At 48.5% G+C, this 26,821-nt stretch overlaps 1 protein-coding gene across 1 annotated transcript in view; it reads left to right on the top strand.

Moving 5' to 3' along the window:
* Nucleotides 1–18,279: 18,279 nt before the first annotated feature.
* The window catches only part of ARHGEF2 (Rho/Rac guanine nucleotide exchange factor 2), a 205,905-nt gene continuing 197,363 nt past the window's right edge, over nt 18,280–26,821 (top strand). Inside the window, exon 1 of the mRNA XM_060253329.1 lies at nt 18,280–18,543. The gene's annotated coding sequence lies outside the window, so the exon portion shown is untranslated. The remainder of the gene's footprint in view (nt 18,544–26,821) is intronic.

Consider the following 26,821-nt stretch of genomic DNA (forward strand, 5'->3'; position numbering starts at 1 on the left):
CACATCACAATGTTTTCATGGCAAACTTTTTACAGGATGGTTTGCCAAAATAAAAAGGTAAGGGTAGTCCCCTGTGCAAGCACCAGTCGTTTTTGACTCGGGTGACGTTGCTTTCACAATGTTTTCATGGCAGACTTTTTACCATTGCCACTGCCTTCCTCAGTCATCTACTCTTTCCCCCCAGCTGGGTACTCATTTTTACGATCTCGGAAGGATGGAAGGCTGAGTCAACCTGGAGCCAGCTACCTGAACCAGCGTCCGCTGGGATTGAACTCAGGTCGTGAGCAGAGAGCTCCGACTGCAGTACTGCAGCTTTACCACTCTGCGCCACTCACCAGCAAAGCCCCCATGTTAAGAGGCACCAGACGCAGGAGACCTATTACTTTCATGTTCTGCTTGTGCGTTCCCCAGAACCATCAGATTGGCCATAGGATGCTGAATTAGATGGATATCAGGACTTTGTGTGTGTCTGGAATTTGGCCAGTGGTCCAGTTTTTCACTACCTCCTGTCTGCTCACGGGGTGGAGGAGTGATGGAGAAAGCAATACACGGCAGTGAAATCTGTGGGAATGAAGCAGTTGGGAAGTGGGCTTTAGAAACTTGAATAAAAGTTAAAAAGCACATCTTGGGCAAAGGCAAATTCTGCAGTGTGGCTGGCTGCATTCTGCACTCTATAAATGAAACATGTTTTTGCATAATCTTTTTTAGCAGCATTGATTTCTCCCCCCCCCCCCCCCCCGCTACTCTCCATTAATTTATTATGCTTTTGCTAGTTGTGGGGATGCTCAAGCTCTGCCCCAAGGCAACGGAAATCTTACTCAGCAGTTCCTTCTGCTGAGATTACACCCAGCATTCTCCTCCCACACTTCCCAAGCACATTTTTTTGAACACAACAAGAGCTAGAAACTTGCTTCATATTTGTAAGAGAAAGCTGATCTTCCCAGGAGGATTATTCTACAGCCAAAATGGGTGGCTTGTCTATACTTCTGCGGCTTGCTCCGAGCCCCAGTGATGTGTTGTGTTTTCCCTGTTGTTTATTTAGCCCTTCTAAATTTGGCTGATTCGTGAGTGAAGCAGGCCAGAACTCCCAGCTGCTCGCCACCCGGGGCCTCGTTCTCCACGAATTCTGTGGTGTAGGCAAAAAAAGCCCTTGTAGGCTTTTTCTTTGAGCAAACACTGTGGCTTTTGTTAACTGCAGCACTTTGCAGGATTCCTCACCCCCTCACTGCCACTGGGTCACTCCTCTTGAATGGCACTGGCACGGAAAAGTGCAAGAATTGGGCTCCATCGGTGAGCAAGAGAACCCCCAAGGATAGGACAACCCCAACTGATGCATCCCCCCTGCCTGAACCAGAGGGGTTTTCTTATCCCTAGATTCCAGCCTGTTCTGAATGGCTTCTGGCTTAAGAGATTCTTTTACAGACATAACTGTATATGCCTTGGATGAGAGACTTCAGCCTCTAAGGATTTGGGGCCAGCTGTCCGGCAGTCTGGGAATCCGATCTTAAGTGCAATGGGGAGGATGTCAGCTGGACAGGTAAGAATCTCCTCTCATTGTGTACTTTTCAGGGATGCTTCCTGACTAGTTTATACCCTGTCTGTCCTCTTGGTTTAAGGTACCTTACAATAATAGTTAAAACAGGGGTGCCCAAACTTGCTGAACATAAGAGACACATAGGATGAACGTCAGATGTCTGAGAGCCACAAGACATGAATGTCAGAGGAAGGAAGGAAGGAAGGAAGGAAGGAAGGAAGGAAGGAAGGAAGGAAGGAAGGAAGGAAGGAAGGAAGGAAGGAAGGAAGGAAGGAAGGAAATAGATGGCGAAGGGAGGAGGGAGGGAGAGGTAGAAAGAAAGCAAGTTTAACTTTAAATGCATTCTTCAAGCCACTGGCTGCCTTGGCTTGGAGAAGCAATTTAAAGAGACAAATGCCTTCTCCAAGCTGGTCGACAGGGCTGTGGGATCTTCGAGAGCCACACAATATGTGTGAAAGAGCCACATGTGGCTCCCGAACCACAGTTTGGCCACTGCTGAGTTAAAACATCCCTAACTAAAAGCACTGATAAAATAGCAAGTCCCAAATCCTCCCCCTTCCCCCCCCCCCCTTAAAAGATGTCTGTCAAAGCCTTGGCAAACAGGCACGCCTTGCAGCTCCTCCTAAAGACTGACAAGGAGGGAGGCCCTTCACACCTCTTTGGGGAGCCCATTCCCCAGAGCTGGAGCCAAGATGGGAAAGGCCAGGGGCTCTCGTCAATGCCAGACGGGCTACCTGAACTGGTGGGATAGGGAACAAATGGTTGCCTTAGGGTTGTCAGGTTTCCCCGGCCACCGACAGGAGATGGAAGGAGACGGTAGTTGGCACACACGTGAACATATGGAAAGAGACGGTCTTTCAAATGTGAGTCTTGGGGCTTTAAAGTTTACCACCCTCCACCTACTGTTACCTACACATGAAGCTGCCTTCTACCGAAGTAGTGCAGCAAGGTCAGTAGTGTCTACTTGGACTGGCAGCAGCTCTCCAGGATCTCAGGCAGAGGGAGGTCTTTCACCATCACCTACAACCTCATCCTTTAACTGGAGACTGGACCTGGCGCCTTCTGCATGCCAAACAGGTGCTCTGCCACTGAGCCGCAGCACCTCGCTGTATCACTTCAACTTCATATAATTCCATTTAACAATATTATTTAACTTCATTTATGCTCCACCTTTCCTCTCCAAAGGAGACCAAAGTAGCTTACATCATTTCCCTGCAAGTGGCTCTCTAGGGTTTCTGCCAGAGGTGAGCCTTTTCCAATGCTGAATGCCTGAGAAGAGGTGCTGAGGACTCAACCCGGGGTCGTTCTTTCTGAAAGTCACTTGTTACCAGCCTCCCCCTTTCATTCCATCCCAGTGCTATAAGATCTGCTGGACCTGGACAATAGGCCATGTCTGTGAGGCAGAAGAACCTGCCATTTTAGTCTCTATTGTCACTCTGTAGTTTTAGATTTTATATATTTTAAATTGGTCTTTTATCGTTTGTATGGTGGTTTTTATGATGCAATCCACCCTGAGCCTGTTCTGTGGGAAGGGCAGGCTAAAAATGGAATCAAACAAACAAATATGTGGTCTGCCCCTGAGCTAGGCTAGGTGCTAAGCTCGCAGGAGAAACAGAGTCAGGCTGTTAGCACTATTAGGGCATCAGTGTCCTGCAATTTTCTGGACCCAGTTCTCTCATAGTCCAAGAGAGCTCAGCCTGAGCTGCAAGTGGGTGCCCTGAACCGCTGTCTGAGAATGCGGGCATTCTCTTCTGCCTGCAATCTTTCCAAGACTGAGCCTCTGCATCTTCTGGAAGCACTGGGCAAAGTGGGTGTGGGGATTTGTTGTGGCTTTTTAAGACTGGGAGAAGATAAAATAATCAACAAATTATTACTAGTTCCAAAGCCCTTGGGAAATAGTACGTACATGATAAGCCTGAAAGTTAGCAGGAAAAGAAGCCATGGATTTACTTTGTTCATTGCTCAGTCACTCTTACCGATCTTCCTCATGCTGATGTACACGTGTCTTCCGTTTTCTATTCTCCTTGCAACACCCCTGTGGTGTTGGGCTACTTTGAGTGCAAAGTATAGACAGCCCCATATCTGAATCAGGAAATAACAAAATAAAATTGAGGCTTCCATCCCCTCCTCTTAGACCCCATGCCAACCCTTTAGTTTATTTATTTATAGTGCACCTTTCTCCTTGAGATTGAAGGCAGATTACAACAGAGTGAGGCCATATGATCCACAGGCTGGGACATCCAAAACAATTCAATAGGATTTGGACAGCAGAAGTTTGAAAACACCAGAAATCTGATGCAGACCTGAAACAAAGAATACACATTTAAACATGATACCTTGAACAGTGTAGAAACTACATAGCAGCAACAGACTTAGCACGGTAGTACTGCTCACACTCCTCATCTCTTTGCCAAAGCATCTTTCTGCATCATTTCATTATAGTGTAGCCCTGCTACCTGTGTAAGCAAACAAAACCTGAACAATTCAGTTCTACATAGTTTGCTGAGAACCAGGAGACGCTTCCTGGCACCATCGGACAAGCCATTCCATAAGGTAGGGGCTACAACTGGGAATGCACACGCAGGGCTTTTGTTAGTAGAAAAAGCCCAGCAGAGACTCATTTACATATTAGGCCACACCCCTGATATCACCATTGTTTCACACCAGGCCTTTTTTGTAGAAAAAGCCCAGCATGAACTCATTTGCATATTAGGCCATACCCTTGGCACCAAGCCAGCCGGAACTGTGTTCCGGTGCGTTCCTGCTCAAAAAAGGCCCTGTGCACATGTATGGGCCTTTGTTGATTTTGCCCATTTTCAGAGTGGCACCCTTAGAAGGCCCTGCTCAGATAAGTGAGTCTGTCTTGGTACTTGGTAGAGCATAGGGAGACAAGCACTCCTGCATGAGGGACTAAGGCCATGAAGGGTTGTGTCTATGACAGCCATTGCCTTGAATTGAGCTTGGTAACTGATGGAGTAATGGCAGAAGGGGTGCAATATGCATGCTGTGATTAGCTCCTGCCAATAACTGAGCTATGGCGTTCTACACCAACTGAAGTTGACTTCAAGAGGAGACCTCTAAGCTGTGTTAGCGTGAGCTAGCTTATAGATTTTTAGCCTCCAGCTCACACATTTTTGTCTTAGCTCAGGAAGGATGACCCCAGAGCACAATAATTTATGCAGTAGCTCACAACTTTAATGCCAGTCGCTCACAAATTAGAATGTTTGCTCACAAGGCTCTGCAGCTCAGGGGGAATATTGCAGGAGACCCAGATACAGTGCATTGCAGCCCTGTAGTTTTGATGCAACCATGGCACAGTCTTTGCTGACCAGACTGGCTGTGCCAGGGTATGAGGCCATCTAGTGTCCCCTCTAATTTCCACCCCCTACTGAGCAAAGCAGTTCAGGTGTTTAGCAGAAGAGAACTGCTGTAACCTTCAAATGAACTATGGAAGGTGCATGACCTTGTGCAGCTCTAGATTGCTGCTGAGCAGGGCTTCCTGTGCTAATGAGCGGCTGCTCATTTGCGTTGCTTAGAAGGAACTCTGGAGCCATCTTTTGGTCTTCTAGACTGAGTGGTTGAGTGATTTGCCTAAGGCCATGGAACTATGTCAGTGGCAGAGGGGGTGGGATTAGGATCCGTGCCCTTCACTCTCATGGACCCCAGTGCGTTCCAAGACGACTGAGGGCATGACATGGAAAATCCAGACAAAGCTCAGACTCCTCTAAAACCATAGTACTCACTCTGGCAAGAGGTTCTTTTGCATAAGCACTTTTAAAATTAATTGACCAAGATCCACTCTGTCTCCCCATCCCATCCAGGCACCTGAATACCACCCAAAATGCAGAACCTTAGGTGTGTGGATTGGTAACTAATGACAACCTTGCTAGTTTTCACAGTATCTGAAGAAGTGTGTGTGCAAACAAAAACTTACACCTTGGCTTGAATAGAACTTTGCTGAACTTAAAAGGTGCCATCGATGGGACTACAACTTCATTCTCTTGCTACTCCAGTTGGTTTATTATTTTGTCCACCAGGAGGCGCTGTACACTTTCCTATATGATTCAGAGACCACCTGACATCAACACAACTCTTCTCTGAATTAAAACGGCATGGGGGGCAGAGAGAGAGTAATAGTAACATGTAGTTAGAGCTAACTTTTCCTGAACTGTGCCCAACTGCAGTGCTGGATTAAACCCTGTGGAAACGTGGGGGGCGTGGGGGGCAGAGGGAGAGTAATAATAACATGTAGTTAGAGCTAACTTTTCCTGAACTGCGCCCAACTGCAGTGCCGGATTAAACCCTGTGGAAGCACCCAGACAGTCGAAATCTTGGGGGCCCCCTCACAAATTATCTCAGAGCCTGAGTGCCTGCCCCACTGCCCATGGCTCCTGCTGCAGCATGCAGGCACCTTCTTAAAAACCCCTTTTACTAAGCTACAGGGGAGAGGCAGAGAGAGGAAAACGTGGCAACACCAGCAGGCAGCAGCAGTACCAGGCAAATCAGGCAAAGAACAGCTCAGTTGCTGGCTGCGTGAGCAGGCTGGGAGAGCCGCAAGCAGGGGGAAAACTAGGGGGGAAGCCAGCCCGAGGCCCCTAAAGGTATGGGGGCCCATGGGCCAGTGCCTACTTGGCCTAATTATTAATCCGGCTTTGCCCAACTGGAATTAGAGGACTGTGGACTATCTAAGGATTGTTCTTCACTTGCAACGTAATGAAATGGTAATGAGGTAGAAAAGTAGATTTGCATCTCTTTAAGACAATTGATGAAGAAATGCATTTTTCAACGTTTCCCTGCATAAATACTTCCCTGGAAACTGCCAAAACATGCTAGAATTTTTCTCCCCGATGTCCTATTTTTTGAAAATCTGTGGGGAATTTCACATAAGATAATATTTACAAAGTGACACCCCCCGCCTCCCCCCCCCCCCCAGGTTAGGGTTGCTAACCTTGAAGAGGTGTCTGGTGATCTGCTGGGATAACAACTGATCTCCAGTCACCAGAAATCAGTTTATACGGAGAAAATGGCTGCTTTGGAATTCTATGGCATTGTAACCCACTGAAGACATTCCTCTCCTCAACCCCCCATCTCAAATGAATACACAAGAATAAGCTTACAGACCAGTGTCTCTGAATATGCACAGAGTATATTTTGATGATCTTTAAGCAATCACAGTTAATTCTTGTGTATTCATTTGAGACGGAGGGCAGGGGAGGGACGGTGGCTCAGTGGTAGAGCATCTGCTTGGTAAGCAGAAGGTCCCAGGTTCAATCCCCGGCATCTCCAACTAAAAGGGTCCAGGCAAATAGGTGTGAAAAACCTTAGCTTGAGACCCTGGAGAGCCGCTGATGGTCTGAGTAGACAATACTGACTTTGATGGACCACGGGTCTGATTCAGTATAAGGCAGTTTCATATGTTCATATGAGACATGTCAACCTTTCTGCCCTAAAGGCAAGCTCTGAAATAATGAAACAGGAACATAATAATGATAGTGCTCGGGGTATATTTTGCCTGCCGAAGAGAAGGGGGATGTGGAAGATTTCTTCTCTGCTGCTCCAGAAGGCAAGACTATATCTAGAGCCAGTTTGGTGTAGTGGTTAAGTGTGCAGACTCTTATCTGGGAGAACTGGGTTTGATTCCCCACTCCTCCACTTGCACCTGCTGGAATGGACTTGGGTCAGCCATAGCTTTGGCAGAGGTTGTCCTTGAAAGGGCAGCTGCTGTGAGAGCTCTCACAGCCCCACCCACCTCACAGGGTGTCTGTTGTCGGGGAGGAAGGTAAAGGAGATTGTGAGCCACTCTGAGATTCAGAGTGGAGGCCAGGATATAAATCCAGTATCTTCTTCATCTAATGGACTAAGGAGGTAGCTTTCAATGGAACATTATCTTCCTACTGATAAGGCCAGTCCAATGGCGGTGTAGTGGTTAGAGTGTTAAACTAAGAACAGGGAGACCCAGGTTCGAATCCTCACTCTGGCATGGAATCTTGCTGAGTGATCTTGGGCCAGTCTCTTTCTAGGTCACAGTGTTCTTGTGTGCTAATTCCTGATTTTTGTGGAATTAACTGTGGTTGCTTAAAGACCATCAAAATATACTCTGTGCATGTTCAGAGACACTGGTTAGACAAAGTCAAGTAAACTGCTTTGGTCCCCACTGGGGAAAATGGAGTATTAATGAATACAGATGTATAATAAAAATAAATTACCTGGCAGGGGAGGGTCTCCCTCACTACAGGTCTTCAAGAAGAGGCTTGTATAGCCTTCAACTGGGAATGTTGTAGGTCTGTGTTTCCTGTAGGGTTGCCAAGTCTAATTCAGAAAACATCTGGGGCCTTTGGGGGTGGAGCCAGGAGACTTTGGGCGGAGCCAGACTTTCCCATTTCCAAAATAAATGCATAAAAATACAGCAGTGCAGTTCACCTTAATAGTCATCATTTCCTCATCCCCCAATAGCTGCAATTCTAGTCAATGAAAGTGTAAACACACCGAAAGCAGCCAAAATACACAGAGTTTGCAAGCTCACATTTTGTGATCTCGTTGGGGCTTTACTCACAGGAACTGCTGTTCTTCAGCCTAACAGAGGCAAACAAAAGAGAGAGAGGTGGAGTTTTCCTCTATCCCATAAACAGGCTCCTATATAAAGACGCTGAAAACAATGCAAAACGAGCACAGAGACACACACACACTATTACTGCCTCCCCTACAAAGACTTCTGAAAAGTTCTCTCTCTCTCACTGGGTCTGGTTCCTCCGCAACGACATCTTACAATTACAGGGGCTACGCTGCTCTTTCTCTCACACACGCATACTCTTACTTACTGTGAAACGAAAGCAACGTTAAAGGGGCACACACACACAAAGAGGCATTTTAAAACGGGACCTGTTTGCAGGTTTCTTAACCTGCAGGAGATCTAGAGGTAAGGCTGGCTGTGGGGGCGTGGCTTCACCCACCGGCTAGCTGGCTTGGGGGGATCCCCTGCTGGAACCTGGGGATTGGGAAGCCTAGCTTCGTGTTGAGCCACAGGTGCTGACAGAGGAGGACCGGTGGGACAAAATTTGTGAGGCCCAAGTCAGTTTGGAGGGCCCTGGAAGCTAGTGTCACACTCACGCTGCACCTAGCTGAATATCTTTCCATTTATTTTTGATGTAGTAGAAAAGAGGAAGAGTCCAGTAGCACCTTAACACTAACAAAACTTGCGTAGGGTAGGAGCTATCATGAGTCGCTGCTCACTTCTTCAGATGCAGGGTGGGGTGGGCAGGCCCAGCCCAGCCCTAGACCCTTTGGCACCCTAGGCAAGGCTTACTGCTTGTGCCCTGCCTGCCCCCTTCTCTGGGGCCGCTGCAGCCAGATCTCTCCATTCTATCCTATGGGCCCATAGGATAGAATGGAGAGATTGGGCAGCCACAGTGTCGCGATACTACAAAAGGGGTTTTAACTTTAAACTCCTTCTGCCAACTCCTAGTGGGGCATGGAGGACGTCCAGGCTCTGGTATACCTCGGAGGTCCCCCTTCCAAGTACTTGCCAGGGTCAGCCCTGCTTAGCTTCCAAGATCTGAGAAGATTGGGCTTGTGGTTGATGCAAGTCTGGGTTTCAGACGCCGTTTTGGTGCAGTTCTGGCTGCAGCCACTAGGGGCGCCGGGAAGTCTGAGCATAACAAAAAGCACTCTGGGATCGGCTAGATCTGCCTGTCTCCAAGTTCGAAGCAAACTTGCCTAACAATTATTAGTGTACCCATCACCCAAGTCAGCACTGGACCACGACAAGACAACACACTGATGGCTGCTTCAGCAATTGACAGCCTGCAGGTCATTTTCTTTAGTAGTCTTGTCTGTCTTTCTTTCTTTCTTTCTTTCTTTCTTTCTTTCTTTCTTTCTTTCTTTCTTTCTTTCTTTCTTTCTTTCTTTCTTTCTTTCTTTCTTTCTTTCTTTCTTTCTTTCTTTCTTTCTTTCTTTCTTTCTTTCTTTCTTTCTTTCCCCCAGCTCAGCCAGATCTTGCAAAGTGGGAGCAAGATAGAAGAACCTTTCCCTCTCTTTTCCTTACTTTCTCTCCCTCTTTTCCACACTTTTCTCGTTTTTGTCTCCCACCACCTAATTTTTCCGTTCCTTCTCCTCCTTTATTTTCAGTTTTTGGTCTCAAGACCTTCTCATCCTTCCTTCTTGGCAACAGAATGTACTTAAGAACAGTAGAGTACCAAGCCTTTGCTAATAATATTATGAACAGAAGGGAGGGGGAGTTAATATTTCCTCATGATCTAAGTAGTAAAAGGATGCTTCCCCTCTCCTCCGCCCTTTATATACATGGAAATGGAACATTAATCTGTTTTGTGGTTATGCATGAGGAACAGAAGTTATTACAACTCCCAGTTCTTGCACTGGGTTGTTAATCATTATTATGCTTTTGGAAGGTCTAATAGCCCTTTGTAAAGGCTCCTTTGCTATATGACAAAGCATGTAGTATTTTTAATATCAATAAAATTAGATTTATAATAAATATCATACCAAGACTTACACTCCAGTGGGAAACCACAGTGGCCTTGTTTTCCCATCTTCCATTTTAGCATCACAAGGTAGACTGAGACTGTGTCATCCAGCAACTTTCTATGGCGGGTTGGGGATCTGGGTATTAGAGACAAATGACAAGCTGCCTAAAAGTTCTTATTCCACGTTGTCTGTTGTGAAGATAATCTGGTTCAGGCTGTTCCAGTTCCCTTCGTTTTTGGCAACTTCCACCAACATTTTGGGTTAGTGGCCAGTTTTCAAACATGTAGCATTATTTTCCAAGTTAAGGAGACCCTTTGCTTCAGTTGCAAATTGCATTGGATGGTGGTGGTTTGTCTCACCTGGGTTAGGATTTTCCCCATGCCTTTCAGTTTTAGCCATGGAACTCCAACAATCATCCTGAAGCTGGTGGCCAGTTTCGAGTCTCCTACGTTTGTTTTCTGATGAGTTATGCCTGCCAGTGCAGTGTAGTGGTTAAAGTGCTGGACTAGGATCTGGGAGTCCCAGGTTCCAAGTCTCGACTTTGTCATGGAAACTGGCTGGGGGACTTTGGGCCAGTCACAGACTCTCAGCCTGACCAACTTCACAGGGTTGTTGTGAAGATAAAATGGAGGAGAGGCAAACCATGTATGCTGCTTTGGGTTCTCCTTGGGCAGAAAGGTGGGATGTAAGTAAATTAAACAGGGTTAGCATGCAGGGCTAACTAATGGGGAAATCACACAGGAGTGTGCAGTCTGTACAACTGCCTTTTAAAAGTGTGTGTGTGTAAAAGTAGTGTCCAGTCACAGCGGCTTTCAAGGCAAGGAAAAGGCAGAGGCGGTTTTTCATGGCCTTCCTCTGCAGAGCCTTCCTTGATGATCTGCCTTCCAAATCCTGACCCTGCTTAGCTTCCAAAATCTGCTGAGACTGAGCTGGCTCACACCAATCCACATCCCCTTTTTAAATTATAAAATAGATTATAAATACATAAAGATTATAAATACAACAAAATACACAAAGAAGAATTTTCCAAAGCTTTAAGATACAAAAATAAACCAGTCACAGCCACAGAAAATGAGAGGACATGAGAGGAAAACAAATTAATCCTATCAGCTAGCAAATCAGATGTCAAGCATAGAAGTTTCTGTTTTGCAAAGTCAAGTACAGAATTCCAATTACCAGCTATTTCTGGTAAGAAAGCCTGAGGGCTTTCTGAAAAGCAGTTAACTTCATATAAAAACTTATTTGGTTTTTTTTTTTTGCGGGGGGAGAGATGGCTTAGATTTCCAACATATAGCTATGGTAATGACATACAAATTACATAAAAAGTGATCTGCTGAAAAGTTTTGGGATCATAATGGCATAATTCAATATGTAAAATTCAATGGCGGACTCTGTACATTAGTACCAAATGCAGGTGACAACAATGGCCCCTTTCATCCCACATATTTGAGACCCAGTGTGGTGCAATTGTTATATTAGGGCAGGGGTAGCCAAACTTGCTTAACGTAAGAGCCACATGGAATAGACAGCAGATGTTCAAGAGCAGCAAGACACGAACGTCAGATGTTTGAAAGCTGCAAGGAAGAGAGGAAAGAAATAGATGGGGGAGGTAGAAAGAAAGCAACATTAACTTTAAATATATTTACCAAGCTGCTGGCCAGCTTGGCTTGGGGAAGTGATTTAAAGAGACAAATGCCTTCTCCAAGCCAGGTGGTGGGGGCTTTGGAATCCAAACAGTATGTGTGGAAGAGCCACATTTGGCTCCCGAGCCGCAGTTTGGCCACCCCTGCGCTTGCCTCTGGAAGACCCTGGTTTGAATCCCTGCTCCGTTATGGAAACTTGTTAGGTGCCCTTGGGCCATTCAGTCTAACCTACTTCACAGGGTTGTTGTGATGCTAAAATGGAAGAGAGAAGGATGTAAGCCACTTTGGGTATAAATGAAGAAAATAAATACCGTAATACTCCCTGGGCTGGTCATTGGCTTGGATAATCTGGCAGTAGTGGGAAGAAAGCACTCCTGGCTTTATTATCACTTCCACGTGATCAAAAGCTGAGCTGTGATGTTAAAAAAAAAAAAAAACTAACAAAAAACTTCGGTGTGGGTTGTACCTTGCTGATCAGTGGGCAGAGAAATGTTTGGCAGCGCTCCATCTTTGTCACACTCCATAAAGATCTTGGGAACCACCTGTTTGTTTTTCAGGCTGTGAGAAAAACACTGTTGAAAAGGTGGGAAATGGTGCATGGCAGCTGAGAGCCGGCCTTGACCCCTATTAGGATCATTGCAGAAGGGCATCTAAGAAGCTGTTAAATCTGTCCTGGGCAGATTGTAGAAAGTGCAGGAGATGCATTTTATTTTATTTTTTAAGCAAAGCAATTAAAAGGGCAGGAAGAGGAGAAGCTATAGTTTTACAGTGGAGCTCCTCCTTTGCACGTAGAAGGGCTCAGGTTTGATCACTGTCATCTCGTCTTAAAAGACCTTGGACAGAAGAAGTTGGAAAAAAGCTGTCTCTCCCAGAGGAGTCACTTCCCGTCAGAATAGGCTGCATTGGTCTTGACTGGCGATTGGCGAATGATCTCAGTTGAAGCCAGCTTTATTTGTTCCTGGAAAAAATTAGGCAATAGCTTGGATCCACCAGAGTGTTGCTGTGGACAGAAGGATTTCTGAGCACAAGAGTGCAACTTTCTACCCCCCCCCCCCCCATTCACTTTGGGAGGTGTTTTAGCTGCAGTAGGGAAGAAGGTGAGATGCTTGTGCTCCATGGGTGAAAATAGTTCTACCTGCCGAAACGCTCTGGTGGATTCTAGCCTGTATTTCAGCTTTTACAGTTTCAAAATGAAACAGCTGTTCTTGAAATATCTGCCTTACAACTTCGTCTAAAGGATGGTATTGCTCAGCCAGTGAATCTGTCTCATGGACACATGACATTACTGAGTCAGATCCTTGGTCAGTCTTGTCTGCTTTGCCTGGCAGCTGCTCTCCTAGGTCTCAGATAAAAGATCTTTCCCACCACTTCCTACCTGATCCTTTTAACTGGAGATGAAACCTGGGACCTTCTGCATGCCAAGCAAACACTCTGCCACTGACAGTCACAGCTCTTCCTTTCAGGTGGGTAATGTTATGGTTTCCTGCTAGGGTTGCCAGCTTAGGTTTGAGAAATTCCTGGATATTTGGGAGTGATGCCTAGGGAAGGTGGACTTTGGGAAAGAGTGGGTGTCAGTGGGTATATAATGCCATGGAGTCAGCCTTCCAAAACTGCCATTTCCTCCAGGGGAACCAGTCTTTGTAGTCTGGAGATCAGTTTGAGTTTGGCAACCAAAGGGCCTGCTCCTAATCTTGGACATGGTTTTGTCTGGTGCCTTACACCACATTGTGCAATGCTTTAGGATTTCCCTAAATCTATGGCAAAACTAGGATTACTGACTCTGGATTTGGAAAATACCTGGAGATTCTGGAGGTGGAGTCTGAGGAGGGTGGGGCTTGGAGAGGGGAGAGGCCACAACAGAATATCATGCCACAGAGCCATCGTCTCCAGGAGAACTGACTTCTGCAGTCTGTTGATCATGATACTGAGAATTTCCAGGTGCCACCAGGAGGGTGGCAGCCCTAGGTAAAACCCATAGAGATTGGAGAAATTCCTGGAACACTGTACAACAAAGCAGTGTCACTTGTTTGAAGCATCACATCATATAATCTCTTCCCATTCCCCTATACTACTGAGTACCAGTGTTCTTTCTGGGCATCTGGGATTCCTAGTTGGGGTTCTCCTTGATTCCCATGCATATCGTTCTCCATTAGGATCAGATCTGTGGTGTACATGAAGAATGGATTTCAGTTTTCCTTTCTGTGCCATTTCCTCAGCCTGAAACATTCCAAGGGGCTGCTAGTTGGGGACACCCAGGGCTTTTCTTTGAGCAGGAACACACAGGAACACAGTTCTGGCTGGCTTGGTGTCTGGATGTGTGGTTTAATATGCAAATGAGTTCCAGCTGTGCTTTTTCTAGAAAAAAATCCTGTGTTCAACAATGGTGATAACAGGGGGTGTGGCCTAATTTGCAAATGAGTTCTGGTTGGGCTTTTTGTACAAAAAAAGCCCTGGGGACACTCACGTCTTCCCTGAGATACACACGTTCTTGCAACAGGTTCCATTATGCCCCCCGGGGCTGTTTCAGGTATGGAAAAATGATGGGGGGGGGGAGAAGGTTGAAGCTCCTTCTCTGAGTCCTTGGCAATTGGCACCCTGGTCCTGGTTCTAATTGGTCACTACATGTGCAGCAATTAAGGAGAACCTTCAAGTCACACCAGACTGTGTTTTGCCTGATATGAGATAATAGAGACCCCAGACCCAACTTGTATACTCTGCAAATGTGGGAAGAGGTGTCAGCAATGAACACCATCATATAAATTTTCTAAAGCCTTGATTTAGCAATGCCATCTTTTAAATAAATGTTCTCAATTGGGTCCCTGCCTGTGTCATGAAAAATCGCTGCAAAATCAGAACTGCATCTAGTGGAACATTTCCCACTATGGTGCCTAGATTCAGGGAGAAACATCCCCAGTTGAATTTGTGCCTGTCACCGAGCTGTTTAAGGCACAAGAGTCTTGCCTGGAAACAAATAGAGTTGGCCACCACAGTTGGTGTAGGGTTCAGGTGCTGCCTCTATCGGATACCTTCTATTCAAAAGTTCAGGCTATAGGAACATAAAACAAGCCTTGAGGGATCAGACCAAAGGAAACAGTGGTGGTGTTCTAATTCCCCCTTCCCCCCGCCCAGAAGTCAACTTGCAGGGTCCCCTACTAATGGTCTCCTAGCAACCGGCATTCAGAGGTATACTGCTTCTGAAACTGGAGGCTTTATTGAGCAATTATAGCTAATAGTCATTACTACATCACTCCTTTTCCACAGATTTCTCTAACCCCCTTTCAGAATCATCTACGCTAGGGACTGTCTTGCAGCAGAAGTGCCTGTCCATGAATTGCATATTGCTCACCGATTTCACTAGTGCCCTCAAGCTGTATTACTTTGAGGGAAGAGGAAAAAAGCTCTATCTACTCTTTCCATCCTGTTCAAGAAATGAACAGGCCCAGCACTTTCTTGGATAGCACCTGGAAATCTCCTACTATTACCATTGATCTTCAGATGGCCAAGATCAGTTCCCCTGTGTTAAACAGTGGTGATGTCAGGGGGTGTGGCCTGGAGAAAATGGCTAGATCAGGGACATCAAACTCATTTGTGATGAGGGACGGATCTGACATAAATGAGATCTTGTTGGGCCGGGCCATCTGTATACCCATTTAAGATTCGGTAGCAGAGATATGAACTTTATAAAGGACATGACAAACACAATTAAATATTTTTTAGAAAACTTAAAACGTTAGCACTCATTGGTCTTAAAGGTGCTTTCTTTGTCCCTCTCCCATAGGATCCAGGGAACTGGTCAAAGGAAGCTCTGGCTCTTTCCTTCCTCCTCCAGGGGACCAGGAGGTGGGGAGCCTCTACCAATAGAAGGAAGAGAGACTTGGCTCAGTAGCTCTGCTATGCGATTGAGAGAGAATGGAAAAACAAGCTCTGCCTTTCCCCCTGCCCCCCAAGGGAGGCGCCTCAGCCAATGGAGAAAATAAAGGTTTTGCTCTGTAGCTCCTGTGTGATTGAGCAAGCCTTACAAAGCAAGCTGTTATGCAAAAGGAGAGGGAGAAGGAAATGGATGACAGCCAGATGCTCGGGGGCCCGATAGGAGCCATCTGGAGGCCTGATTCAGCCCCCGGGGCTGCATGTTTGACACCCCTGGGCTAGAGGGTAGACTCTATGGTGTTATACCTGGCTTAGTTCCCACCACCCCCTACATCTCCAGGTATTTCTCAACCCACAGCTTGCCAGGAGAGACCAGAAGGAGGAGCACCCTGCTTGTCTTTCCTGCCATCTGTGTGTGTTTGTGCTTGCACTGGGGCTTGTGTCTGTTTGCGTACGCAGGGTGAGGGCTCTGCATGACGTTTGTAGCCCTGACTCAGGCGTACAGCCTGCTGCCTCACCTCTGTTATCTTATCTTGTTTGTGGTCTGGCTTCTCTCTCTGGGGATGCCTCCTCCCAGCCAGGTGGAACCTCATGTACCTGTTACCTTGCATGGCCCACCTGCAGGTCTCTCCTCTCTGGTTGCAGGATGCTGTATTTCTGTACCCAGAACAGACAGGTATAAATAACAGTGCTTGGTGTAAGAAGAGCTATGCTGCTGGCTCAGACCCAAGGCCCACCTACTCCACCATTCTGTTCACACAGTGGCCAACCACCTGCCTCTAGGAAACCCACAAACAGGAAGACGGTGTAATAAAAGGTAAAGGTAATCCCCTGTGCAAGCACTGGATTGTTACCGACCCATGAGATCACGTCACATCAGGACATTTTCTTGAAGACTTTTACGGGGTGGTTTGCCATGGCCTTTCCCAGTCGTCTACACTTTACCCCCAGCAAGTTGGGTACTCATTTTACTGACCTCGGAAGGATGGAAGGCTGAGTTAACCTGTGTAGAAGGGAGTAATAGTTGATGTGAGTTTTATGTTTGTTTATATGCTACTGCCCCTTTAAGACCGAATGGCATGGCATTCTGGGAAATAGAGCTGGAATGGATCCCAAAGGGCATCTAATGCAACCCTCTGTACCATGCAGGAAAGTCACAGCTACCCCCCATAGGGTTGCCAGCCTCCAGGTGGTAGCTGGAGATTTCTCACTAGTGCAGCTGATCTCCAGGCAACACAAATCAGTTCACTTGGAGAAAATGGCTATTTTGGAAGGTAGGCTTCCAAATCTCTCCCCTTCCCAAACACCACTCTCCTCAGTCTCCCCTCCCCAAATCTCCAAGTATTTCCCAACCTAGAGATGGCAAACCCTTCCTTCATTCCCCCAGTGGCCCCTGCTTTGTGCCCAAAGGAAGGCAAACAACAAAACACCTGTAGGATCTCTGGGCCAATATGGCCTTGGCCTGTTGGAAAATTCCTTCCTGACCCCAAAGTGAAGATCAGAATTACCCCACAGCATATAGGAAGGGGCCACAAGAGTCGAGCATTGGATCATTCCTTCCTGCTCTGCCTCTCACCATCCCATCTGCCTAAAGTCACAGAATCAGCACTGCTGTCAGATGGAAGGGTCCCCGCCCTGGCCACTGGAGAGGGATGGGGGTAGGGCTTCAAGATCCAGGTTGAGAAAATCCTAGAGATTTGGGAATGGAGCCTGGGGAGGATAAGAACTTCAGTAGGGTACATAGCCACAGAGCCTTCCCCCTCCAAAGCTTCCATTTTCTCTAGGGAAATTGATATTGTTAGTCTGTGGAGATAAGCTGTAATTCCAGGAGATCCCGCCTGGAGGCTGGCATCTCTGTTAGATGGCCATTTAGCCTCTGCAAAGAAGGAGAGCTCACCAACTCCCGAGGAAGCCTGTTCCACTGAGATGGAGATGGTAGTTAGTAGACCAGCGCTGAAGTTATTCGGGTTCTGAAAGTGTTTCCATTCACATTTGGTGTGTTCTTAAGTCATTTTTTAAAAAAGCAACCTTTCCTATACATCTTGTTCTTTTCCCTGCGTGGGGTACAAGTACTGCAACAGCATCCTGCCTGTGCTCCCATAAAGATTGAAAGAGGCACACTACCTCTAGTACTAGAGGGAGTAGGTATCCATCGTGATTAGTAGCCACCAAAAGCCCAGTTTTCCATGACTTTGTGAATTCTACAAATTAACTATGTGCCGGGGGGGGGGGGGAATACTCCTACCATTTTCTCTCTCAAAAAATCAGGTGTTATCATGGGCCCTTGGTTTAGATCTTTGCCCTACGAAGGAAAACATACGAAGTTAGTGTTCACTGGGCAACAGTGGGCCAGTTTCACTATCAATTGTTTAGAAAGGAAAGGAAAGGTCCCCTGTGCAAGCACCAGTCGTTTCCAATTCTGGGGTAACTTTGCTTTCACAATGTTTTCACAGCAGACTTTTTACGGGGTGGTTTGCCATTGCCTTCCCCAGTCTTCTACACTTTCCCCCCAGCAAGCTGGGTACTCATTTTACCGACCTCGGATCAGTTGTTTAGATTAAGCTATATATCTCCTCACAACCCCACCCCCAGGCCCCAGCTCCCCTTAGAAAGGAAAAGATAGGCAAGGAGCAACGAACCATTACCCATCAGGGTTATAGAAACAAACAGTTACTGGCTAGAAGGAGAAAGGGTTAACTCCAGATCTTGAAGAGAGAGAGAGAGAAAAAAAAGGGCTGTTGTTCCTGGTTTGTTTGGTGTCAGACTTAGGAGGCTGCAACAGAAAGAGGAAGAGGAAAAGGAGGCTGCGGCTGGAGACAGCGAAAAATATTCAAATTAAGAGAGTCACAGCAGTTTGGGGTTTCTTTCTACAGGAATCCCAGCATGTTCTTGTTGGACCTTGTGGTTTTAATTCCCTGAGCATACTCCTGTCCATCAAATTCCACTTCTAATGAAATTAACTTTTGGGGGAAACTGAGGAATTAAGCTGGTGGGAATGGTTTGCTCACTTGCCAAAGGGTAAGTTTTGTTTGCATTTTGTTTTGTGAAATAACCTAAACTCTCCTCTCTTAATATGTTTTAAAATCAAAATCATGCTGTTCTTTTTCATCTCTGGTGGGATGTGACGGGTGACAACTGAGCTCAGAGTTTAATGTGTAAAACAAAAAGTTGCAGGTTTTGAATTTAGGTGGAAGTTACATCAACCTGAGCGGGAACACTGTTCCACTAATATAAAACCTGGAGGGGACACGTGTGGCTATTTAGCAGTGCAGTGCTGTGCATGTACTCAGGGTCCCTTAACTAAATAAATAATATGCATCTGACAAAGAGAGCTGTGTTTCTCGAAAGCCTATGCTATAATAAAGTTAGTTAGTCTTAAAGGTGCTACTGGACTCTACTATTTATTTATTTATTATTATTTATTATAACTGTTGTTAGCCTCCCTGACCCTGTTAGGGGAGGGTGGGATATAAATGCAATAAATAAATAAAAATCGTTACAGCTTCAGGGGGGTTTCTGAGATACAGAGGAAGATAGGGCTTAGCCAGTTTTAGTGTGAAGTAGGTAAAGTGATAATGCAGTGCCTTTGAGCATCTGCAGAGTGCCTTCAAATACCAATTATAAGGAGCTGTATCTTTTCCTATCTGGAACTGGGAAATTAGGTCAGAAAGAATACCTTTTGAAGTGGGTTTGAGTTCCCTCTGTTGAGAAAACAGAACACTGATTTGAAAGAGATTTCCCTTTTTTTAAGGCAATGGGGTGGGAAACAGCTGCTGCTGCTGTGTGTGTGTGCTCAAATCAGTCTCTTCTTGGTGTTGTGGCTTACTATTGCTTTCCTCTAGGGTGTAGCTGTCTTCTCTTGTGATTTTTAGCGCCGTCACTTTCTCTTTAACCTTTGGCTCTCTGCCTCATAAAGTGGCATGGGACTGAAAAAAGTTCCTGCTGCCTGTACCAAGTGGCATAAGGAGGCGAGATCCTGTCAGGACAGCAGTGTGTATCTGAGACAGGGAGACCCATATTCAGATCCTCATTCAGCAATGAAACTTCCTGGTTTTTTTTTTTTTGCTGGGAGTTGCTCTTCCTAAGATGTGTTAGGATATTGCTACTTGGTGCTCAGGGAAATGCTCTCTGCACACGCTGACCAACACCCTCTGTTTATTCTCCATACTGCTGTAAACAGTCTTGGTTCTTCTCCGCTGACTGTAAGTATTTCTCTTGTGGTACATGGTTGCTGGCTGCTTGTGGCAGTTTGTCATCTAAGTTGCTTGGTTCAGTCGGGGGAGAGAGATGAGGAAAGCCCCTATTACCCCACCCCCCTCAAACCTCCCCCCCTCTAAATCTCTCCACATTGACAGAGGAGGGGAGATGTACTCTACTTCTAACTTCCCAACTGTGAGTAAGGAAGGATCTTTAAAGTGTTTTAAGGAGTGCTTAAAACACTTGCTCCATGATGAGAAACATAGGGAAGTAGTATACAATTTGTAAAAAATGAAATATTTTGCATACCCAGTTGAATGCTGTTAAGTACATAATGGCTTGAAAGAGAAGCACCTCTTTCTGCCAAGAGGGCAAAAAGCATTTTTAAACTCCCCAGGGCCAGTCATTCTGAATTTGTACACTCCTTTCTTTGCTCTCTGAGGGCTCTTGTGACAGCATTTGGCTGATGCTGAGAACAGCATCCGTACTTTAACTTTTGATCTCTGCTGTTTTCCATTCTGTCCGTTGAAGAGTTCTGTGTAACTTGCGTTATTGCAGTGGCAATGACTGATTAACTATTTTAAAAAAGTCAGCTTTGGTTTCAGTCTCTTCACTGGCTTAGCTAGCGTTGCCAACCTCCAGGCAGAGGCTGGATATCTCCTGGGAATACAACAGATCTCCAGATGACAAGGATCAGTTCCTCTGGAGAAAATGGTGGGTAGATTCTGTGTCATTATACCCTGTCCTCTAATCCCAAATCTCCAGGAATTTCCCAACCCAGAGCTGGCAACCCTGGTTTGGCCTTTTGGAAATGGTGCTTCAAAAGAGGCCGCAATAGTGGTTTGTTCCTAAATATTTCAATACGCACTTGCAGATTAGATATTCAGATGCTACAAAACTATTTGTTGAGCTTGTTGCTTACATCTTATTTGAGAACATTTGGTTCACTGGGGGATTTCAGGATTCATTGAGGAGCTTGGTGAAACTCAAGAAGACCAAACATCCTTCATCCATCCTCACAAGCTGGTCTGAGAATAAACTGTTTTAAACTGGAAGTGGGTGGGAAGGAGTCCATGATTTATGAGAGGAGTAACTTCTACTAGGCCACTCTGGCAATTTGTTTGCTGAGCTTTTTGCAAAGAATGCTGAACCCAGAGAACTTATAGGACATGGGTTGTTGAGCAGACACTTTGTATAATGTCCTAGATCCAGTCTCCATGCCTGTGGTTACAGCAGGGCAAAATGGGGCTGGGCCACTTTTTGACTTTGCTGGAATCTTTAAAATGCTAATACAAGGTGCAGGAGGTGCTGCAGGAGGTGGAACGAAGAGCAAAACGTTGGGCAGTGAAATTATTTATAACTCTTAACATGAACACAACATTTCATGCACAAACGCTGCTTAACTGGACACCTTTTAAAAAGGAACCCATAATGTCAACACATATTCTTGCATACACATAGTTTACCTTCAGTCATGCTGTGAAGTTCCTTGTGCTGCAGTGGCAGCTGCTAAGCGGGTCTTCAGGGGCCAATCAGAAGCCCTGCAGGGCAAAAGGCCCGCCTGGGTACACACACATTCTAAAAACACTTGGCGGGCACCTGGAAAGGTGACAGGGGCCACCACCATGGTGCCCATGAGCACTAGTTTAGGGATCTCTGAGTTGCAGGATCTCAGGGGCAGGCACTGGGAGAGGATGCCCTGGAGAGCCACAGCTGGTCAGAATTGGCAACTAAAACAATGGTCTAAGTAAGGCAACTTTAGTCTGATCGTATATGATAATGCGAACTTATCAGGGAAGGCTCTGGTGTCCTCTCCTGCCCTACACCCAGATGTAAGATGTACATTTGTCATTTGCTGGGGTCTGAGCTGATTGGACCCTGTACCTAAGGTTACCAACCTTCAGGTACGGTCTGGAGTTCTGGAATTACAGCTGATCTCTAGAGATCATCTTCCCTGGGAGTAGGGTTGCCCTCTCCTGGGGAGAGTGGGGTTCAGGGCCAGCCCTGGATTGTCTGGCACCCTAGGCAAAGCTAACTTCTGGTGCCCCTCCTCCTGGCACTGATAATGTAACCGAGTCACATGGGGAGCCCCCAATTTAGTGCTCCCAAAAGGTGGTGCCCTAGGCAATCACCTAGTTTGCCTAGTGACAGGGCTGGCCCTGGTGGGGTTAGGAAGGGGAAGGACCTCAACCCATTGTAATGCCATAGAGACCACCCTCCAAAACAGCCATTTTTTCAAGGGGAACTTGGCTCTGGAGACGGGTTGTCATTCTAGGAGAAACCCAGGCCCCATCTGTAGACTGGTGACCCTACCATGGGGAAAGGGCCAGTTTGAAGGGTGGGCTATTTTAACCTCCCCACCTGACTCTATATGTGCTCTTGGTTTGCTCATGTGGTGTTGGAGAGGGGTTTAACCTTCTTTCTGCATTGTTTTGTAAATTGACTCTCTTCTTGGGGCTGTTTTAAGGGTTCTTGCAGCTGCAATTTACCTTTTCAAAGGTCATCCATCTCCTTTGGCTTCTGCTGTGCCATTTTGCATCCTAAATGTAAAATACAGCTGTGGACCACAGGGATTCTAGGGGAATCTGGAGTCATTTGACCCCTGTTTGAAAGTACTTTGTGTCTTTTCTGGTGAATGGCTTTGCTGTGGGTTGTATTTGAGGCAAATAACACCCCCCCCCCCCCTTCAAGATCTATTGGATTCAAATGCCCGGTGAGACATTGCTCTGTTGCAGAGACCATGCATCTTAATCTGATTTGCATCTGGCCCTCATTTCCTTACTAATGGATGAGAATGTTGGCCTGTGGAAGAGCTATAGTCATGTAAATTTGGTTACTTGAGTGATTGAGATCCTTATTGTAGAGTATCGGACTCTGCACCCGCGCCGCGCAAGCCGGGACGTCCTCGGGTTACCTGGCGCAGCGCGGGAATAGTCACCGCCAATCAAGACCAAGCGCGGGAAGTTTAACTGGCCAGGATTGGGCTGGCCAGCAGGGGGGTTGATCCGGGGTGCATGTATATATTAGCGGACCCGGCCGCATGTTCCTCAGTTCTGTAATGTACCAGCGATTAAAGACCAATGCCTTAACCACGTCTCGTCTCCCAGTACATTACACTGGCGACGAAGGTGGGATCTAGATAGGTCCGGCAGGAGACGAGGACGGCGAGAGACCGCAGGATCGGGCAGCCCGCCGCCACCATGGCGAACTCGAGTGTAACGACGGGCCATCTTGCGGAATTCAACCCGGAGCACCCCGAGAGATGGGAGACCTACACCGAAAGGGTCGAGTGCTACCTGCGGGCGAACCTGATCGACGATGACGAAAGAAAGAGAGACGTCCTGCTGAGCGTCTGTGGCGAAGAGACCTTCGAGATCGCACGAGGTCTCTCCGCTCCAGCTAAGCTGACGGAGAGGACCTACCGGGAAGTCGTGAGGCTCCTCACGGGCCACTTCTCACCCCAACCGTCCATCGTCGCCCGCCGATTCCTCTTCCACAAGAGGGACCAAAAGTCGGGGGAGACAGCGGCGGTCTACCTGGCGGCCCTTCGGCAGATCGCCGGAAATTGCAACTTTGATAAAAGGGACGAAGCCCTGCGGGACCGTTTCGTCTGGGGCCTCCGCGACGAGCGATTGCAGCAGAAACTCTTCGCGAAGGAGGAGCTAACGCTACAACAAGCCTTCAACGAGGCGACGGCCTTCGAGAGGGCCACCAAGGCGTTCGGCCAGCCACGAGGTGAAGCAGTCCACCAAGGAGAAACGGAGCCAGAAGACCGAACAGAGGAAGAAGCGTTCCAACTCCGACGGCCCCAAAGAACGGACACAAGGGCCCCCGCTAGACAGCGAGCGACGGAGAGGGCCACCGCCACCACCGGTCCCAGGTGCGCCAGCTGCGGCGACCCCCACGAGCGCCGGGACTGCCCGTACCGCAACCTGGACTGCCGCAGCTGCGGAAAGACGGGCCACATCGCTCGGGCTTGCCGGGCCAAGAACAGCCGCCGACAACCATCAGCGCATCACGACTCCCTGGACACCCACACGACGGCATCCACCACTCTGCAGGTATTGAACTTGCCCCTCTCGGCCCCAGACAAGGTCAAAATGTCGGTCCTAATCGAGGGCGCCCCCTGCACCATGGAAGTGGACTCGGGTTCCTCCATCTCTATCATTTCGGAGGAAACCCTCAAGAAACTATGCCCCCGCCGCCGCCTTCAAACGAGGCCAGCGGACTTCGTACTGAGGGACTTTCAGAAGAACCCAGTACACATCGTGGGGTGGGCCCGGGTGCATGTGGAAAGAAGGGGTTTCAGGGGGCCCCTAGACATCCTAGTGGTCAAGCGCCAACTGACCACACTTCTAGGGTTGGCTTGGTTCAATCCCCTGGGGATCCAGCTGGTGGGGGTGGACCACTTGCAGGCAAGCACTTTCGACGGGGTCTGCCGGGAGTTCCCCGAGGTCTTTGACGGGTCGTTGGGGAGCTATAAGGGTCCGCCCATCACCCTACCGATTGACCCAATGGTCAGGCCCATAAGGCTTAAAGCGAGGCGCGTCCCGTTCGCCCTCAAGCCGAAAATAGAGGCAGAACTGGACCGCCTAACGGCCCAGGGCGTCTTAGAACCGGTAACATACGCGGAATGGGAAACCCCCATAGTAACGCCCGTCAAACCCAATGGGGAGGTGAGGATCTGCGCTGACTACAAGTGCACGATCAATAAGGCGCTACAAGACAACCCCTACCCAGTCCCGGTGGTCAGCCACGTCCTAGCAGCGCTAGCCGGGGCGAAGGTTTTTGGGAAGCTGGACTTAGCACAAGCATACCAGCAACTGCCGGTCGACGCTAAGACAGCGGAGGCGCAGACGATTGTGACCCACAGGGGCGCGTTCAGGGTTAAAAGGCTGCAGTTCGGGGTCAGTGTGGCTCCGGGGATATTCCAGAGCATAATGGACTCTCTCCTTAAAGGGATCCCCGGAGTTCAACCCTTCTTTGACGACGTTTTAATCGCCGCCCCCAATGAAGGAGAGTTCTGCTGCCGCCTGCGCGAGGTCCTCAGACGGTTCCAAGCGGCGGGGCTGAGAGTCAAAAAGGAGAAATGTTTGTTAGGTGTCCCGCGAGTGGAGTTCCTGGGGTTCGCCGTGGACGCGGCGGGGATACACCCGACGGCGGACAAGACCAGGGCCATAGTCCAGGCGCCTGCGCCCAAATGCAAGGCAGAACTACAGAGTTTTTTAGGATTGTTGAACTTTTATCACACGTTCCTACCGCACAAAGCCGCCGTAGCGGAACCGTTGCACCGTTTGCTGGATAAACAGGCCCCGTGGGTCTGGGGCCAACGCCAAGCCGCGGCGTTCCAAGCAGTGAAGGACCTCTTGGTCTCTAACGCGGTACTTCACCACTACGACGAAAACCTACCCCTGATCCTAGCTTGCGACGCCTCCCCCTACGGAGTAGGAGCGGTTTTGGGGCACCAACTCCCGGACGGGAGGGAAGTGCCAGTCGCGTACTATTCACGGACTCTATCCCCAGCGGAGCGGAACTACGCTCAAATCGACAAGGAGGCCTTGGCGATCGTGGCGGGGGTGCACAAGTTCAACGACTACCTCTACGGTAGGCGTTTCACCATCGCCACTGACCACAAGCCGCTCCTGGGGCTCCTAGCTCCAGACCGTCAGACCCCCCAAATCCTATCCCAGAGGGTCCTGAGGTGGAACCAGTTCCTGAACTCCTACACGTATGAACTGGTCCACCGCCCGGGTAAAGCCATGGGACACGCCGATGCCCTCAGCCGCCTGCCGCTCCCCATGACAGAACCGGACCCCGCCCCTGCACACGGGGTAATGCTCATGGAATCGCTCCCCGAGCGCCCCCTGCACGCGGCGGAGGTGGCTCGGGCAACAGGGAGGGACCGCATCCTGGCACGGGTCAGGGACTGGGTGGGGAGGGGGTGGCCATCAGGCAAAGTCGAAGACGCGTTCAGGCCGTTCGCGTCCAGGAAGGACGAGCTATCAACCCACAAGGGGTGTGTGCTTTGGGGCAGCCGGGTGGTAGTCCCCCCCCCCTTGCGCAAGCAGGTACTGGAAGACCTCCACGAGACCCACCCGGGCATCGTGAGGATGAAAGCCCTGGCCCGTAGTTATGTGTGGTGGCCGGGCATGGATGAGGAGATAGAGGGGTGGGTGAGGAGGTGCCAACCCTGCCAAGAATCCCGGCCCGATCCCCCATCAGCCCCGGCCCACAGATGGGAGTCTAACAGGCGACCATGGTCCCGCCTCCACTTAGATTTTGCAGGCCCGTATCAGGGCCAAATCTTTTTTATACTTGTGGACGCCTACACAAAATGGCTGGAGGTGATTCCAGTAGCCTCGACCTCCACGGCAGCAGCCGTCCGGGCACTCAGGAGGGTCCTATGCACGCACGGGATCCCAGACACCCTGGTGACGGATAACGGAACTGCATTCACCTCCCGGGAATTCAGGGAGTTCACGGAGAGGTACCTCATACGACACATAAGATCCGCACCCTTCCATCCGGCCACCAACGGCCAGGCGGAGCGGATGGTGCGGACCACCAAGGAAGCACTGGGGAGAATAGTACAAGGGGATTGGGACCACCGCCTCTCAGCCTTCCTGTTCCACAACAGGATCACCCCAAACCCGATAACGGGATCCAGCCCCGCAGAACTGCTTATGGGGAGGAAACTGACAACACGCCTAGACAGGCTGCACCCCGACCGGGCCCCCGAGGTCCGCGGGTCCCCAGAGGTCCGGGAGGCGGTGCGGGGGTTCTTTCCGGGGGACCCGGTATACGCGAAGAACTTCGCAAGCGGTCCCGAGTGGGTCGCGGGGAGAGTCCTTAGGGTGACAGGTTCCAGGTCATACGAAGTGACCACCGAAGGGGGCCAGGTACTAAGGCGACACATAGATCAGCTGCGCCGCCGCACCCTACCTGAAGTAACAGAGGAGGTAGGGAATAGGGAACCGCGGGCAACCGAAGGTCCGGAGGGGCGCTCGCCAATACAGGAACTACCCACGTATGACGCCCCCAGAGACACCGAACCAGAGCCGGAGCCCGAAACAGACCCCAACATCCCGCAGCCAGAAGC

The sequence above is a fragment of the Heteronotia binoei genome, chromosome 1, assembly GCF_032191835.1.
Source record: "Heteronotia binoei isolate CCM8104 ecotype False Entrance Well chromosome 1, APGP_CSIRO_Hbin_v1, whole genome shotgun sequence".
Lineage (NCBI taxonomy): Eukaryota > Metazoa > Chordata > Lepidosauria > Squamata > Gekkonidae > Heteronotia > Heteronotia binoei.